The sequence below is a fragment of the Talpa occidentalis genome, unplaced genomic scaffold, assembly GCF_014898055.3.
Source record: "Talpa occidentalis isolate TD23 unplaced genomic scaffold, MPIMG_talOcc4v2.1 talOcc4.6, whole genome shotgun sequence".
In the NCBI taxonomy this organism is placed as follows: Eukaryota; Metazoa; Chordata; class Mammalia; order Eulipotyphla; family Talpidae; genus Talpa; species Talpa occidentalis.
In genome coordinates, this window is record NW_023604972.1 from 26,691,772 (window position 1) to 26,708,069 (window position 16,298).

The following is a 16,298-nucleotide window of genomic DNA, read 5'->3' on the forward strand; positions in this document are numbered from 1 at the left end:
CACTTAAGAAGCAAAACTTCATTCCAGTCCTAGTCAGTTTGACATCTGTCACGAAACAAAAGGAAAAGGCTGCCTTATATCCTTCATATGCACACTACCAAATACCAGAGCTCAGAGCTTCAGCTAAGATCATGTAAGTAAAACTATTTTACAAGGTATATGCCATGCTGGTATCACAAGAGGCAATCCAGTATTGTTTGGCAATTATACCTAGCAAGCAAACAAGTCACACTATCTGACTCTTCCCCATTTCTTCATCAAAGCAGATTAACCTCAGCACCCCACAGGCAGCGTGTACAAAGAAAACAAAGGCAGGATTTGGCCTAGTCAGGGATTCCTGTGCCACCTCTGGGACATGCCTGACACCTAGTTGGAGCTATTAATCAGGCCCAAACCAGTAGGTTGTCAACCCCTGCTGCAGGCAAGGATGTTTAAAATGGAAGTCCTGCTCGCTGTGCTGACACCACCCTTAATGATTCAAACATCTGGAAAACAACATTTCACAGTGAGTATCCAAACTTCCCTGATAAGCAATAACTCACAAGCTATGTATTGTGGATCAGGAGCACAACAGGAGTAGCAAAGTGGTGTCCCTTAGAAGGTGTCTCAAGAGTTCAGTTCTTTCCTTTGAAGCAAAGACTGATTCCTCAGAGGGGTGCCATGAGGTAATATATACTGCAGTTCACCAAGAATTTAGTGAATTTGTTTAGAATTATAGGAAATAAGACACATTTCAATACTGGGTCCTTTGCATTCCCCTACATGTCAATGTCAATTAAAGTATTTTTTAAAATAATAAATTTGTTTTCTAATCACAAAAGTAATTTATAACAAAACCATGATGAACAGGTTATTTACTATAATTTTAAAGATCTTAGATTTATATTTCTTCAGATTACATTTCTCCTTTAATGATTTAAGCTACAATGGTATATATCATTCTTATCTGATGTTGATACTTCCTCCAGTTTCCAATTCTATCTCTTCTAATTCACCAAAAGATATCTGAAGGCAAGTGGCAGTTACTCAACTAGCATTTTATCAATATACATCTATATTTACCAATCATCCATTCATTCATTAACAAACCCAGGGAGAAAGATTCGGTAGAACTAACTAAACCAGGAACTTAAAATAGCCCTCTATTTCCATCTCCACTATACTTAATACCTGCATTCTCTTTTACTAGGAGTTAACATTTCCTTGTTAGGTCTCACCTTGGATCTAGAAGTGTGATACTACCAGAAATATACCATCTGTTCCTTGGATTTATGTCCTGTCACAATCAGCCTTATCATCCAGCCTCTTCTACATTTCCACCAGGCCCGATGCCACAGAGCTATTTTACTCTTCAAATGAGGGGTAATCGTCATACGTATTTATGCTCTCGTTTTCACTGAGTGAGTCTGTTTTCCACTGTAGCTCTGATGTGTCTAAGCAGACTGCCATGGGCAAAGATTTATATTACTTTGGTGTGTCTGCGTAGAAAAGTAGTCTAGGTCTAGACCTACCTTAGTACATGCTGTGTTTTTATAATCACATGGATTTGACTTCTGTTCTAATCCGGGTTCACTGCTGAAAGGTGGAGGGATTTAAATACGGACATACAGCCTTTACCTATGCCAACAGAAGGATGCTGCTCCTAAGCAAGTGGAGCACCGTGACATTAATGATGCTTAATCATTCATCCCCTAAACACTAAGTGCTAAACCAATGACAAGATATTTTAGATTCTGGGAATATACAAAGACACATTAGACCATGTTATTTTCCATACATAACTTCCATTCTCCTGAGAAAGGTAGATAAAAAAGATACTAAGAAAAATAAGCAGGGCAGGGTTCTATGTTGAATAGTAGGTGAAGTCTTCTTTAACAAGCTAATTAATTCACTCAGAGACTGAGTGAATTAAACAATAAACCATGCAGGAATCTGAAGATTTTGGCCAGTGGGAAGACCAAATGCAAAGACTGATATCATAACCCTCCAGCACTGAGTAGCATGATGACCAGAGAACTGTAAGCACAGAAATTAGTTTGTCTGGAGTCAGATAACATTAAAGCCTTTGGAGTACAGAAGGGATTTTACTGTACAGGATATCCTTGGAGGATATCACTGGAGGGTTTTACTCAGAGGAAAATACGTATTTCCGTATTATTTTTTAGAGGCTCATTATGATTTATTTTTTCTATTTTTTAAGTTAAGGTAACATCAGTTTACAACACTGTATGGTTCAGAAATATAATATTTCACCTCTTCAAATGTATGTTACTACACCACACCACCATGAAGTCACCCATATTTATATTTTATTTTTTAATTTTTTTGAAGATTTAGTTATTTATGCATACGAGAGCTGGGGTACAGGCCAGAGATGCGGGGGGGGGGGTGGCGGTGAGAGGATTCACCAGAGACATAGTGAGGAACATAACAGGCAGACCGATTTAAAATACACTGCTGAGAGGAGCAGCAAGCGAAACAGGAGAGGTCTGCCCCGCCATGTGCGTTCCTCCCTGGCCGGCCAGGGATCGAACTCATGGTAGAGAGGCTGCGGATTGCTTCACAATGCGGTGTATAACCCCTTGCGCCACCAGGGAGGCCCCATATTTACATTTTAAATGTATCTTTCTGGCCAGGTGTGAAGTATAGCTAAATGGAGGCAAGAGTAGACACAAGGGATGGAGAGATTAGGTAAAAGTCCATGATAGAAATGATGGTGACTTGAATTAAAGTGGTGACAAAAAAGGGGGATGGGGAAGAAAAGCAGTGATATTCTGAATACATTTCAAAATAGTGAAACCAAAACAGTTTTGCTTATGAGGTCTGTGAAACAAAGAGTGGCATCAGGGAAGATGCTAAAATTTTTGGCCCAAACACCCAGATATTACCTTGTACTGGAGGGAGTATAATGGGAGAAACATTTCTGATAAAAAGAAATTGAAGAATCAAAGTTTGGAAATGCCAGATTTAAGTAGATATTCCATATAAGCCTGAAGCTCAAGGTCAGAAGTAGAACCTGGGAGACTTCAGTGTAAGGATAATAAACAAAGCATCGCCTAGGGAATGCTTTGTAAAAAAAGTCCAGAGACAGAGTCCTGGGACACATCTACATTTAAGGTAAGAAAGAGGAGGATCATCCAGCAGAGAGAACTAAAAAGGAGCTACAAGTGAGCCAAGGAGAAAATCAGGAGAAAGATACCCTCAAAGCCAATGACCAAAGTTTATTAGAGGTGCACCTTGAATATCACAACTCTGTAAAGTTTCCTTGTTCTGTCTCTGATCTTAAAACCCTGGAGAAAAACATAAGCTTGTAACAAATTTAAGTTTTCCTCATCCCTTCTAAAAGTATGTAGTAGTCTAAGGAATGCTGTGCTATCCCATTATGGGTTAGTTTGTTTAGCTTTGAGCCCACACTGGCTTCTTGCCTTCTTCTCCAGTCTGTGTCATTAACAAATGACACTAGATGCACTACAAGCTAAGGAGACCTCAGAATTTTTTCAGAGTAACATATTCTGAAAGCCTCACTTGATTTTGAGCAGCATACAACTAAATTAAATTGCAGGCATGTTATTCTCACTCAGTGAAAAGAAAAGGAGTCTCAGACATAATAGATTTCTTTTGTTCCAGCTCTGTATAAAAGATATAGTTCTATTTGTTTACTTCCCTACTCTTTCACCTTTTTCAGGTTATTTTTCGCTAAAAATTGCATTAGTTGAGCATCCTTCAGGAGAGGTAAACACTAAGGATTATAACTGAGTACAACCTAAAGATTCTAAACAGCCTACTTATCTCAGCAAGGTCAAAAGAAAGAGTACCTTTCTCAGGAGAGTCAAGGACTCCCTCTTGCTAACTCTGGTAGCCTATGAGTTGTCCCATTTTTAATATTAACTACAAAGACAATTGGTAATACTGTTATAGACTATACTATAAACTAAAAAGACTAGACTGCACCCTCTCGCACCAACTTGACGTGAAATTACTCATTAAAATCACATAGCTGGAAAATGATTCAAACTGGAAATGGAGCTACTTTTGGCTGCATGGATTCAAAGAATTCTTTCTGTTGCAGCAGCAACACCTTCATTATTTAAACCTCAGTGTGAATGAATTCCATGTCCTCTTGAGAATAAATAAATCTGGAAGGGAAAGAAAACGATGAGGCTCCTAGAGATGGGGATTTTATCAGACACCCAAAGAGGAAGCTAGAGGCATGCAAAAACAAACCATACACAATTTTGCCTAGATTTGCGCTGCTGGCTCTTATTATAGGGTTAGCTAAAAAGAATTATTGAGTATTCATTAGTATGAACTCTAATTTTGTCCTTACTCTTGCATTTCTATATATTTGACTATGGTTTCACTCACATAAGCATGCCCATGAGATTGTCTGATCAAGAAAAAAGAAAAATCCACAATAGACCCTTTGTTTATGGAAATCTCTCTCTCAGAGGTACCAACCTACTTTATTTCTGCATATATTTTATTATTATGGTGGTTGTGCTACTAGTAAATAGACCCACTGGCAATATCATGGCTTGCATACCTAATAAATGTAATAAATAATTGAAGCTAACGTTAAGCATGTTAAGAAATCTACTACATTGTTCCTAAAACAATGATAGCAATAATGTAAAAAGGGTTACAACAGGCAGATAGGCAGGTCAATCACACTGAGATTTGATCAACTTTATGAAAGACTTGCATTTGCTTTACTATTAATACTGGTAGGAAAACCTTCATTCCTCTTGGGACTATTTTCCCGTTTGTTTTGCCATGCCAGAACTGACTTAAAAAAAAAAAAAAAAAAAAAAAAAAACAACTAAAAGTACTAGGCTCTATAATGGGAGCAAACATCAACACACCTAATACACAGTTTTGGGCAATTGAATATTGTACTTTTTGTCAACAGCAAGCAACAGGCACCTTTTGCTTTTATTAATGCAGGTCAGCTGGTATGAGCAGGGAGCAAGGAAAGAGAAGGAGAATGTGCTTTATCATCTGTAGCCGAATTTCAATTTTCTCTTTCAAATACAGTTGAATGCATTTTCTTTGCTACCCAAAGACAGAAGATCTTGATTACCATTGCACAAATGATCTGTCTTTGTGTGAGATAGGGAAAACAGTCTCTCTGTCAGCTTGTGAACTTACAAAAAAAGATATATTCTTGGAGGTAGGAAAATTAAATTAAGGTGAAATGGTAGACCCATTAAAATGACAAGTGGAGGTTTATCTCCTAGGCCAAGGTTGGCTTAACAATTGTCCTCTGTCCGCAGCCTCACCCTAAGGGCACAGACAACAAAACCAGAAACAAATAGGGTCAACACAGGGACAACTGTCTGGAAACACAGGTCACTCAGGCTGTGGGTCCCTGTCATTAACTGGTAGCCCTTTTGTAAAATAAAGGCACCAACTTCTTTCTCCCGTTTTCCCCTAATACTTTTGTCTCAGGTCTTTAGAAAAAGAAAAGGAGTTGACATCTCTCCAGTTTTCTTCTCATGTAAAAAAGGTTAATTCAATACCAGCTCAACTGGGTTCTGTTCCCTAATGTAACACTGTGCATACACCTTCTTAAGTACTAGAAGAGTTGTTCTTTGTGTCACCTTTAATCCCATTCAACCGATGATACTTGGACTTCCGCACTAAAAGACAGAGGAGGACTCTGCCCCCCATAATTTATACTATAATTTAGATCCCCATAATTTAGACCCTAATTTATACTCAGAAGACACAAATACTCTAAAGTACTCTGTTTTCTCAAGTACACCTCAGGATGAACCACAGTGATGCCAGCTCAGCACTGCTCTCCCATCACCATTCCTCCTCCTCGCTTTCCACTGCTCAAATTAAATACCTAGTTCATTCCTAATTAACAAATCACTGGGCAATGACAGATGCCAGTGGTTTAAAATGCAAATATAGGGCCTCCCTGGTGGCACAAGGGGTTAAGCACTGCACTATGAAGCAATCTGCAGCCTCTGCAGCACGAGTTCGAACACCAGCCAGCCAGGAGCAATCCACATAGCGCAGCAGACCTCTTCTGCCTCTCCAGCTGCTCCCCTCAGCAGTTTCTGCCCGTTCTGTTCCCCACTCCATCTCTGGTGAAACCGCCCAACACCCACCCCCCCATCTCTGCCCTGCACCCCAGCTCTTATATGCATAAATAAATCTTTAAAAATGCAAATATATATGAGTATCAGAGTTCAGGCCTCCTCACTACACACCCCGTCCTTCTTTGGGTAATACTTTAAGCTAGACTTCATTTCCTTTCACATGGCATCAAGATTTGATATAGCTAACTACATCAGCCTGAAATCACTGTATTTTGGCTTCCATAAATATATACTGGGTGAGTTTTTTGACATTTACCTATTTCTCCTAACTTTCTACGAGCTAAAATCTACTCTTTGGCCTTCCGCCTCAAAAAGATTACTCTTATGCTGCAATCACCGTTAGGATGGTGAATACTAAAACTTTATCTTTTGCCTAGAATTCCAGTAACATGTACAATGTCTATAGGATTTTCCCCTGGATATAGTCATTAGTCAATACCGAAATATGCATGAAGATTAATCTGCCACTTTCCCTTCCAAATTTACACTCTTTTTATACATCTTGAAGCTACCTCTGAATTACTCTTTCCTTCCATTCATAGATTAAGTCTACAAGGCCTATTGTTTCTTCTTTTGAATTCATTGTCCCCAAAACCAAAATTAAATTAGATGTTCTCGTTATTTATTGCTTAAGATTATAATTTATCAGTGGCCAATGTTCATAAAAATATTTTCATTCTTTCCTTTTCCTTCTTAAAATTTGCATATATAGAACAGGTTGTTCAATAAACAACTAAAGAAGTAAAACCTTCAGGAGAGAGAATATTTGTCAATGTATACTTTCCTTATGTCACTTCAGTTTTGAACTATTAGTTTTTGAGTGTTGGATAAGTGGTTCAAAAACAATACTAAAAGAGAACATATAATTAATAAAATGGCCTCACACACATGAAATTTAAATAAAGATTCTAGAACAGCTATTCCCCAAACCATTTTGTTCTTAGAAACCATAATTGAAAGGCAGCTAAAGGAAGAGGGGACATAAATATTTCCTTGGTTTCATCTTCACCAAGTCACCCTGTTAGGGGAAAAAGGCTGTCCCAAAGCTAATTCCATACAGGCTTTGTGGACTCCACCCCCACCCCAGTGTTAGGGGGAAAAGGCTGCCCCAAAGCAAATTCCATACAGGCTTTGTGGACTCCACCCCCACCCCAGGCCAAAGCCAAAGACACTGGGAACTCTACATCCCATCACCACCCAAGGGAAGGTGGCTGGGACCTGAGGGTGGGGTTAAGCAGCCAGGTGGATACAAAAGGCAGACATGTGGGCTTTGGGGCTCTCTCCATTTTGGGGCCCTCGGCCAGCTCGCGGCGTCCGTCTAGCTCTGAGAGTGACTTTGGGTTTCCAGGTCGTCGGATCGGGTAGGACGCATTAAAGACTTTATTTCCCTATTTTCTCCCTGAGTTGTACATTTTCCTTATTTCTTTTTCTCTTGTAAATAAACCTTTTATTAACCCTTTTGCGTGTGTCTGTAGTAGAGTATTCATAAGTCCCTTTAAAGCGCGCGGGTGAGGACCCACAGCCAGGAACCCGTTTAATATCGGGGTTGCTCTATAACAACCCGATTTCCTTTTGTCAGTTTTGGGAGTTGCATAGAATCCAAAAAATTTCCATGAATACATTCCATCAATATAATTACACAACTCTGATATTAAGGACTCATCATATATGAGTGCAAAAAACACTTAGCAGACTGTTTCCTCTCTCAAAGAATAACACTTTTTTTAAATTCCAGAAAATTTTAAAAATCTGCAATCAAGATCACCAGATTTTATTTGAACTATATTTTCCCCTCAGCAATCGATTTTAAAACCTATTCATTTCCATTCCATCCTTAAGTCCCCAGTTTTTGGCTCTGATACAGCTGGGAGTGGACTCAATCTTACAAAGCAGGGCCTATCACCAGTAAGCAGGTATTTTCAATCCCATACCCCCAGGGCTCTTTCCACAGCTGCTTAAGAACTGTCAAGTAGATGAAACCTCCCACTTAGGGAGAGTTTCTCTCTTACTCCATTCTTTTCAGCTGGAAAACAACTCTCAAAAGATCCCTCAATTGAAGTTGTAATTGATACTTCTGAAGCCTAAACCCCTAGAGACCTAAAGAGAACTAACATCCGTTTCACATGCTCCTTTAGATACTATCGTTCATCAAATGTGCCTTTAGTTTTTACTTTTTATATTTTTCCGACCCTTGGAGGTCAAACAGCAGCAAATACTTAGTCAGGATTCATTTAATAAGTATGTCTCAGCACTTCTGGTCAGAGTTCGCTTGCTGAAACTCCTCAAAATTACCTGCCTTTGCTTTCTGCCCAAAGCTCGTACAGAAGTGGCTTGTAGCTTTTATAAAACAGCCACTCTGGAAAAAATTGCTACATGCTCCCTCTTGAAAACTGCCATTCACTACCTCCGAAAATAGGTGATTAGTACCTAGTCCACCACATTCAAAGCTTAATATTCCAAACTTTGGCCATGCCATAAGTATAAGTATACCAGTCGTTGTTATTTTTTGCGGGGCTGGCGTACAGGCGGTGGGAGGGTGGGAGGGTGCGGGGGGAGTAGCGGGGGAGACTGGAGAGGTCTGCTGCGCCATATCGGTTGCTCCCAAGCCGGCTGGGGATCGAACTCGCGCCACCAAGGCCGCCGACAGCCTCACAGCGCTGCGCTCAACCCCCTGCGCCACCAGGGAGCCCCATAAGTATCCCAGTTTTACTCCACGAGTATTCCATTAACACAGACTTTCCCTCCTTTTCGTTTTTGTTTTGCTTTGTTTTGTTTACCACTGTGCCCTACACATTACAGTGTGAGAAGAGTCGAACAAGTTAACGTTTTTCCTTTACCAAAAGAGAAAAAAGTGCCCGAAAACCAAAATGTTTCCACATAACACTACAGAGTATCAGGAAAACCCTGGCTTATTTCTGCAGATTTACTGATACTGAAGCAGAAAATTAAATATATTTACCAACGACGTCACAGGCAGTGTCCAACAGAAGATGGCGGGCAACGGGCAATTCCGTCCCAGTTATACATACGCACGCGGGCGGGGTAAAATGGACACTTCCTGCGGGCAACTCCTCTTTAAGAGAAAAGGAAGGGGCGGGTCACGCCGATCAATTTCGCTTCCCAAACTGACCAATCAGATAACTGATCGTCAATGTCACCGGAAGAAGAAAGGAGGCAGGGGCGCATTAGATGTGTTGTGCTAATATATGTCCCTTCAAATGAAGGAAACAATAACACTAGGAGTAAGTGTTCCTGGTCCCTAATGCAATGCATAGCCTCTCCTTTTTGGGATCTTCTTACAGGTGCTTGGTCTTACATGTACCTGGCTCTTGGGAAGCTTATTGACTTCCTAATGCATTCTCATCCTACTAAATAACAAAGAAACTTTTCAAATCTCCTGTAACACAGGGCAGCACGCAACAAGTGTTTTATAGTGTATCTGAGTTCTCTAAGCATGCCAAGATTTTAATTATGGGAACCATGTATAGTTCAATCTAGGAATTTCACAGTAAAAGAAGCAATAATATTAATTGAAATTACAAAGTTTTGAGATTGTACATTGGTTACTGTAAATTTTAGAAATAATTTATTTTGTAAAATGAAATTATTTATAAAATAACCCATATTAAATATCATTATATTATTACTTCACTGTAGATTAAATTTTAATTTAAAAATAAGTTCAGAAAATATATTAAGAAAATATTTTTATAATGAAAATTTGAATTCATTCAAAAATTGAATTTATACTGAAATATGTAAATTTTCTGCTGTAATAGTTACACAGGTACTGCCTTTAGGGCTATTCAGTATACCAATTTTCAGCAAATATTTGTATAATACACACTGCAAAAAAATAAGTTTGCCAGCGCCTCCCAGGTGGCGCAGCGGTTGAGCGCTGGGCTGCAAAGCTGCCCTTAGCCTCTGCAGCGCCGGTTCGATCCCCAGCTGCTGGCAAGGGGCCCCCATGGCGCGCAGACCTCTCCTGCCGCCCGCTGCTCCCTTCAGCAGTGTACTTCGTCATTCTGCCTACTCTCCGCTCTGGCTCTGGTGAATTCCTCACCTTCCCGCACTTTTGACGGTACCCAGTGCTTGTATAAATAAATAAATAAATCTTTAAAAAAAAAAAAAAGAAAGAAAATGCATACATTTAAAAAAAATAAGTTTGCCATTTTTTATTTTTTTGAAGATTTTACAAAATCTGAATTGAAAGTGTTTTAAATTTGATTTAATTTCTCTAGAAATGTGGGTTTATTCAATCATAAGAGTGCCATCAAATGACACTTCATTATAGAATTTTTAAATTAAATTTATACATATTTAAAATGCAGTTGATTTGAGGGAGGTTACTACTTGATTTTGTGGCATAAATTTAAATATCTTCCTGTGTCCCAAAATTTATTTTTTTAATAACTACAACCTTCAGATTCCGAATTTTATTAATACAATTGTTGAATTGTTTTATTAAATATCTCAATTATTTCTAACACAATACAACCAACTTTTGTAAATCTTATTCATAAAAAGTTCACTTAATTTGCAGATCATTTAAGTTTGTTTATAAAGCATATTTTTAAAGAATCAAAATTTGAAACATTCTATTTAGAGACAATAAACAGAAAATGTACTTTTATGTTTGAGTCTTTCTTGGAATATTTCATTCTCATTTTGTTACCAAAATATTTCCATAGTATGGTTCATCCAACTGTTACATATAACAATATTTGTGAATTTTGACTACTATAGCTTATATGACAAAGGCAATTTGGATGCATTTATGAATTATGTACATAACATAGTCAATTCCAAAAATATTTGTATGCCAAAGGCTTTCTCAATAAGAATTTTTGCGTGTGTGTTCTGGGCAATTTAAATTCAGAATTTACTGCAATAATTTTATTTTAAATACAATCTCTTTAACTGAATATAAAATGACATTCATAGCAATCACAGATGTTTTACTTTTGAAGAATGAATTTTCCGAAGTTTTAATTCTGTTCCATAAGTTGAATTTTAAAAACTTGAAGTTAATTAACTGATTTTCCATTTGAAGTGTCTGCTAACAGTGACATAAAACTGGCATTATATAACAATCAACATGAATCAACAAACATGCTTTAAAAAACTTGATATTAAAATAAGAAAAATTCATAGGAAGTCATTTAATCAAAGGGAAAACTTTGATTCTACAGTATTTTATATACTTTATTTTCATTGTATTTTTTTTTTTATTGAGGTAACATTGGCTTACAACAATGTATATTATTTAGAGGTTTAGGTTCACAGTTCTTCAAATGTATGTTACCACACCACACCCATGACCAAAGCACCCATAATCCTCCACCACATTCCACTGAGCTGCCTTCCTCCTTTGCCACCCATTCCTCACACTCCTACTCTGGTAGCTTCAATTCTATAGTAAAACTTCTAGGGTTTTGGTTTATTTATGACTATTTCTTTGTTTTCTCTATAGTTCCACAAGTGGGTGAAATGATCTGTTATTTGTCTTCTTTTGACTCATTAGCATATCCCATCCATTTCCATCCATGTTGTTGCTAATGGCAAGAGTTTATCTTTTTCTTTTTTGTAGCTGAGTAGTAATCCCATTGTGTATATTTATCAGACTTCTTTATCCACTCATCTGTCCTTGAGCATTATACTTTGCTTATTGTAAATGGTGCCACAGTGAACATAGGAGTGTATATTTATATCTCCTCTAATTAGTGTTTTTGTATTCTTTGGGTAGATACCTAAGAATGGAATTGCTGGATAATATGGTGTAGTTATTTCTAATGTTTTGAAAATCTCCACATTATGTTCCATAGATGTTAGACCAGTGTACATGCCCACCAATAGTGGACAAGGATTCCTTTTTCTCCACAATAACCTCAACACTTCTTGTTTCTGGTTTTTTCAACATGGGCAATGGTCACAGGTGTGAGGTCGTATCTCATTGTGTTTTGATTTGTATATTCCTGATGATAAGTAAAGTGAATATTTATCTCAAAGGACTCTTCATAGGCCAGACAACAGTTGGAAGGTGTCCCAAGTGGACAGCAAGGAAAATAGCATCAGCTACTTTGGCCATTATCACCTAAGACTACAAGGAGTTACCTTTCTAGCTGTCCTGATCTGCTAGTGTCCTGAACCACCTTGCTTTATTAGTAAATGACATATGTAATGTTCTTATAGAATGATAGTTGTTACGTTGGATTTGAAAAGGTGAGGAAACTAGAGACAAGCTATAGTCTTTCATGTTTGACTATGTGCTAACATTAAAATTTTGATTAGTACACACATATCATACATTTCTAAATTAGATCATGGCAGCAGTCAGAAGTATAAGGTCAAGATCTAACAAATCCACCCTGACTTACTGTAATGCAAACATGAATATTAATTTTTCAACAGGAATTAAAAATCTATAATAAGAAGTGGGATATACTTTTTTTTTTAAAGATTTATTTATTTGTTTATACAAGCACTGGGTACAGTCAGAAGCACGAGAGGGTGAGAGGATTCACCAGAGCCAGAGCGGGGAACAGAACAGGCAGACTGATGAAATACACTGCGAAGGGAAGCAGCGGGAGTGGCAGGAGAGGTCTGTCATGCCATGTGGGACCCTTGCCAGCAGCCGGGATCTAACGGTGCTGCAGAGGCTGCGGGTCGACCTGCAGCCCAGCGCTCAACTGCTGCTCCACCAGGGGAGGTCCGGATATGCATTCTTTTGTGTGACATGTTTCTATGAGCCTGACACCTTCAGAACTCACCAGATAAAGACTAGAAACAAGTTCCCATGTGAGAAGATCCACTCTAACTAAACATGTTTTGTTTGCCTCAAGTTCTTAATTTTAATCTTAGAAGGGAAAAGGAGGCACACTGTCTTCATATAAGTCTGTCTCTTCCATCTTTGAAATGCCAACTACTCAGTGCCTGTAGCGTTTGGAAAGATTAAATAAAATGATGCCTATGAAGTGCTTAGCATGCTGCTCAACAGATGACAGCTCCAAGTCTAATCAGTCATCTCACTGCCCAAATATTGTAGAAGTTCTAAATAAATGTTATAATATTTTATAATAATAAGTTATATGTAGCATAATAATAAATAGTACTACACTAGTAATGTCTATTTTGAAGACAGAGAGATGTTGGAGGACATCACACTTCCACTCAAAATTCAAGTTAGGGGGAGGGCCTCCCTGGTAGCACAGCACTATGAAGCTATTCACAGCCTCTGTCCAAAAGGCGCAGTAGAACACTCCTGTCTCACCCACTGCTCCCCTCAGCAGTGTATTTCAGTCAGTTTGCCTATTCTGCTCCCCACTCTGTCTCTGGTGAACCCGCTCACCCCCACACCTCTGGCCTGTACCCCAGTTTTTGTATTCATTAAAAATTAAATCTTTAAAAGAAAATTCAGGGCCTCCCTGGTGGCGCATGCGGTTGAGCGCCACGCTGTGAAGCTGTCCGCAGCCTGTGCAGTGCCGGTTTGATCCCCTCCGGCCTTGGAGCAACCCACATGGCGAGCAGACCTCTCCTGACTCTCCTGCTGCTCCCCGCAGCAGTGTATTTCGTCAGTCTGCCTTTTCTGTTCCCCGTTATGTCTCCGATGAATCCTCTCACCCTCCTGCACCTCTGGCCTGTACCCCGACTCTTGTATAAATAAAATAAATCTTTTAAAAAAATTTTTTTTTAAATTTTAAAAAATTCAAGTTAGTGGAAAGAGTTGTTGAATTTTGTCTGTGGCCAGCTTGGTCCTTTTCTTCATTATGAAAAATGAGATAAAAATAAACTGACGAACTAGAAGGAAAACAGAAGTTTAAAGGATGACAGGTGCATGTTATGGGTCTCAGGAAGACATTTATAGAGATTTTTTTGGAGGCAGGTATATGGCAGTAACTGAAATATGAGAAATAAATGGAATATAAAGGGAATTTTTAGATGCGTTCATTTATATTATATATTTTTAATATGTAAATTTTAATAATATTTCTATTGTAATGTATTATATATACTTCATATTGTTTAAGAAATCCAAGTAAATAGGGGCCTCCCCGCTGGTGCAGTGGGTTGAGCGCAGCGCTGTGAAGCCCTCCACAGCCTCTGTAGCACGGGTTTGATTCCCAGAGGGTGAAGGAGATTCCCACTTGGCCTAGCAGACCTCTCCTGTCTCACCCGCTGCACCCCTCAGCAGTGTTTTCAGTCTGTCTGCCTATTCTGCTCCCCACTCTGTCTCTGGTGAGTCCTCTCACCCTCCCATGGTACAGCCCCAGCTGTATAAATAAAAAATAAATCTAAAAACAAAAAGAAGACATTCAAGTAAATAAATTAATTTATCTGGAACTTGCTTTTTTTATTGCTGTGCTGTGATTCTATGACCACTATACTGTAGTCCTATAATTTCAATAATAAATCATAAAAAATAGAACCCCAAATGGAACTTAGGAGAACATTTCATAAAATGACATGTCTTGACCAAGAAATGATTCAAGTTTAAATAATCTGGCTATACAAGCACTGAAAGATGTATTTAGGGTATATAGCACTACAACCATCCATATGATTTTATGAAAGATTCTGCTTCATCCTGACAAGTTTTAAAAGACTAGTGATTTACAGATTATTTGATGGAACTGACATCTCTATTTATTTAGATGATAAAAACTGCTTGTTCATGTAGACGATCTAAATTTGTGAAACCACACCTCAAAAGGCAATTTCAAAATTTCCTGGTTTCCAAGTAACATTTAATTGGCTCAATTTCCAGCCCACTATCAGGTCTGAAACCAATTAGCTAAATAAAGAGAGTGATAAAGGATGTAACATCTTTACTGTCACAACTTGAAAGCTTAGAGTGCCTTTACTTAATTTTGCTGCTATTTTTAACTAAGTTTTAGGAAGAAATCACTCTGTCCTGACAATTCTTTCACTGGAACTTGAGTGACCTCCTATTTTTACATCCTGCTGAAAGAAACGTATGTGACCCAGTTCTCCAATAGTCTTGTTTCATGTGTTATAAATGTAAAGAAACATATCCTCTGTGGCTTTATTGAAGGATAAATGTTTCTTTTTATATATCGCCACCTCTGGATTGGTGCTTGACTTTTAAGTAGTGGTAGCAGACACATAGTTAACCAAAGGACACAGGTCAAAGGGAAATAGTAGCTTGGGCTATTTTTCATAGAATAAAATTCTATATTGACTATAAAGCTAATTATTTAGAGACTATTTTCTTTCGCTATCTTAACATGGAGAATCTAGAACTGAAGTATCTGAATTCCTCAGAAGTGTTCAACTGCCAAGATAATTTGAAATGATGGCATTCACAAACAGGCAACTAAATAATGTTGATAGGTGTGGCAAATTAAAGGTAGCTTCTGTTCTTTGATACTCTTCACATTGAGAGGCAAGGTTAGTGCTCCCTCTCCTCGAATCTGAGTGGATGCTGCAACTACTTTGACCAAAGGAATTTGGTACAAGAGTTGTATTTGTACCAGATTTGTAGGATGGGCATCAGCAAACTTGGTGCTTCAATTTCCTACCTTTTGGAATGGTTGCTCTGGGGAAAAGTCAGTTGCCCTGTAAGAAATATGATGTTTGAGACTGCCACTCCATGAGAAGGATTGAGGTAGGCACATAGAGATATCGTCAAATATCCACCATGAACATAATCCTTCTGTCTAGACATCAGTTCTAAGAGTAAGAAAACACTCTTACTATGCAACAACATAAGAGACTCAAAAAAGCCACTCAAGTGAGCGAACAAGACAATGAAAAAAGTAACAATAATGATTTGTTATCAGCCACCAAGTTTGGGGAAATTTGTTAAACAGCAATAAATAACCAGGCTCACACCCAACATTTATTGAGCACTTAAGTATATGCCAAGTATTTTTCAAAACATATGCACAAGAACCAATTCATTGAAACATCAAAACCCCTAAAGAGGGACTCCCCTGGTGGCGCAGGCAGTTGAGCACAGAGCTGTGAAGCTGTCTGCAGCCTCTGCAGCGCCAGTTCGATCCCAGCCCGCCAGCGAGAATCCCACATGGCGCAGCAGACCTCTCCTGTCTCGCCTGCTGCTCCCCTCAGCAGTGTATTTCATCAGTCTGCCTGTTCTGTTTCCCACTCTGTTTCTGGTGAATCCTCTCACCCACCCACGAATCTGGGCTGTACCCTGGTTCTTGTGTA

General features: G+C 38.6%; 1 protein-coding gene across 2 annotated transcripts in view; it reads right to left on the bottom strand.

The window, feature by feature from the left end:
- Window positions 1–9,191, bottom strand: part of LOC119261139 (cytochrome c oxidase subunit 7B2, mitochondrial) — a 93,163-nt gene extending 83,972 nt beyond the window's left edge. For both annotated transcript variants that reach the window (XM_037530362.2, XM_037530361.2), the window contains exon 1: window positions 9,070–9,191. The gene's annotated coding sequence lies outside the window, so the exon portion shown is untranslated. The remainder of the gene's footprint in view (window positions 1–9,069) is intronic.
- Between the last annotated feature and the right edge of the window lie 7,107 nt (window positions 9,192–16,298).